The following is a 3,319-nucleotide window of genomic DNA, read 5'->3' as shown; positions in this document are numbered from 1 at the left end:
CATAGAGGGACTCACCTTCCTTTTGTCTGAAGGTTTGGAATTCCACTCTAAGCTTGCTCATATTTTGAGGTGGAAAGAATATGGCCAAAAAAGCATTGACCAACTTTTCCCTAGAGTTCAGGCTTTCTCTAGGTTCTGAGTCCAACCATATCCTAGCTTTGTCTCTTATAGCAAAGGGGAAAAGTGTAAGTCTGAATACCTCGGGATTAACCCCATTGGTTTTAACAGTGCCATAGATTTGCAAGAATTCAGCTAAGAATTGATGAGGATCTTCCAATGGAAGTCCATGAAACTTGCAATTCTGCTGCATTAGAGAGACTAATTGAGGCTTAAGCTCAAAGTTGTTTGCTCCAATTGCAGGAATTGAGATGCTTCTTCCATAGAAGTCAGAAGTTGGTGTAGTAAAGTCACCAAGCACCTTCCTTGCATCTCCACCATTATTGTTGGGTTCGGTTGCCATGTCTTCTTCTTTTTTTAAATTTTCTATAAGGTCCTCTCCGGAGTGTTGTGCTTTAAGTTCTCTTAGCTTCCTCTTCAGAGTCTTTTCAGGTTCAGGATCAGCTTCAACAAGAATTTCCTTATCCTTGTTCCTGCTCATATGAAAAAGAAGAGAACAAAGAGAGAATGGAAATCCTCTATGTCACAGTATAAAGATTCCTTTATGTGAGTATAAGAATAGAAGAATAGAAGAATGAGATGAGAGAGGAGATGAGTAATTCGAACAGAGAGAATAGAGAAGGGTTCGAATTATAGTAGAAGAGAAGTGTTAGTACTTAAATAAATAAATAGAAAGAGATGAGAGAGAGTATTCGAATTTTAAGAAGAGGGAAAGAAAAATGTTTTTATTTTTATTAATTAATTAAGTTAGAATTCGAACTTTAAGAAAAGAAATAAAAGCAAATTGAAAACTAAATAAATTAATTAATTAAAAAGATTTTTTTAAAATTTGTTAGTTAGTTTTCGAAATTAATGAGAGAGAAAAGTAGTTAGGTGGTTTTGAAAAAGATAAGAAATAGTAAACTTTTTAAAATTAAAACAAACAAGTCAAGTGGTTAATTGAAAAATATTTGAAAATAAATTTTGAAAAGATAAGAAGTTAGAAAAAGATTTTGAAATTAAAATTTTAAAAAGATATGATTGAAGTTTATTTTGAAAAAGAATTGAAAAAGAAATTAAAAAGATTTGATTTTTAAAATTAAAGTTGATGACTTGACTAACAAGAAACTAAAAGATATGATTCTAGAATTTGAAGATTGAACCTTTCTTAACAAGAAAGTAACAAACTTGAAATTTTTGAATCAAAACATTTATTGTTAGTAAAGTTTTCAAAAATATGAAATAAAAATAAGAAAAAGATTTTGAAAATTTATTTAAGAAATTTGAAAATATTAAGAAGAAAAATGAAAAAGATTTGAATTTTGAAAAAGATTTGAAAAGATAAAGTTTTTTTAAATTGAAATTTTGACTTGACTAATAAGAAACAACTAAATTTTAAAAATTTTTTATGAAGCCAACTCAAAATTTTGAAAATTATGAGAAGAATAAGGAAAAGATTTTTTTTTTACTTTTGAACTTTTAATGAGGAGAGAGAGAAACAACAAAATGAAACAAAACATAAAAACTTAAGATCAAAACAAATAATGCATGCAAGAACACTTTGAATGTCAAGATGAACACCAAGAACACTTTGAAGATCATGATGAACATCAAGAACATATTTTTTAAAATTTTTAAGAAAAGAAAGATATGCAAGACACCAAACATTGAAATTTTTAATGGTTAGACACTAAAGAATTCGAAAATGTATATGAAAAATAACAAAATACACAAAACAAGAAAATCACAAGATTAAACAAAGAAAATCATCAAGAACAACTTGAAGATCAAGAAAGAACACATGATGAATTTTCGAAAATTTAAGAAAAATTAAAAATATGCAATTGACACCAAACTTAAAATTTGACACAAGACTCAAACAAGAAACATAAAATTTTTTTTTTGGTTTTTATGATTTTATTAATTTTTTGGTATATTTTTCGAAATTATTTTGGAAAAAGAGAAATAAGAAATTCAATAATTTTTAATAAGAATTCCAGGATTCATGCAATGCTATTCTAAAGCTTCGGTCCAAAAGAATTAGACATGGCCAAATGGCCAGCCAAGCTTTAGTATAACAAATACAGACATGTCCTTTCTACAATGGAAAGTGGAAACCTTGATGAGCGGATAATTTATACCCTTTTTGGCATTGTTTTTACATTGTTTTTAGTGTATTTTAGTTACCTTTTATTATATTTTTATTAGTTTTTATTCAAAAATTATATTTCTGGATTTTACTATGAGTTGTGTGTTTTTCTGTGATTTCAGGTATTTTCAGGCTAAAATTCAAGGACCTGAGCAAAAATCTTATTCAAAGGCTGAAAAAGGACTACAGATGCTGTTGGATTCTGACCCTTCTGCACTCGAAGTGGATTTTCTAGAGCTACAGAAGCCCAATTGGCGCGCTCTCAATTGCGTTGGAAAGTAGACATCTTGGGCTTTCCAGCTATATATAAGAGTCCATACTTTGCTCGAGATTTGATGGCCTAAATTGGCGTTCAAAGTCAGCTTAAAACATCTTGGTGTAAATGCCCAAACTGGCACCAAAGCTTGCGTTTAACTCCAGGAACAGCCTAAGCACGAAAAAGCTTCAATGCTCAGCCCAAGCACACACCAAGTGGGCCTCGGAAGTGGATTTCTGCACTATCTGCACTTAGTTACTCATTTTCTGTAAACCCTAGTTACTAGTTTAGTATAAAAACTACTTTTAGAGACTTATTTTATATCTTTTAAATCCTTGGAATATTTTTTGATCACTTTGATCATAGACCATTATACATGTTTGGAGGCTGGCCTCACGGCCATGCCTAGACCTTTCACTTATGTATTTTCTACGGTGGATTTTCTACACCGCATAGATTAAGGTGTGGAGCTCTGCTGTTCTTCATGAATTAATGCAATTACTACTGTTTTTCTATTCAATTCACGACTACTTCTTCTCCAAGATATATTCTCGTACTTAATTCAGTTAATTCAGAATGAAGGGGTGACCCGTGACAATCACCCAATCTTCATTACTCGCTTTCAAAATTGATTTTCAAATCTTTTTCAATTAACTACATGACTTTTTGTTTGATTTTAAAAGTTTACTATTTCAATCATATCTTTTTCAAAACCACCTAACTACCTTTCTCTCTCTCTCTAATTTTCGAAAACTACTAACCCCTTTTTCAAAATTCTTTTTAATTAACTAATTATTTTAAATTCCAATTTTAATTTT

The sequence above is a fragment of the Arachis ipaensis genome, chromosome B05 (genome assembly GCF_000816755.2).
Source record: "Arachis ipaensis cultivar K30076 chromosome B05, Araip1.1, whole genome shotgun sequence".
NCBI classification, from domain to species: Eukaryota; Viridiplantae; Streptophyta; class Magnoliopsida; order Fabales; family Fabaceae; genus Arachis; species Arachis ipaensis.
This window is presented reverse-complemented; position numbering follows the sequence as displayed.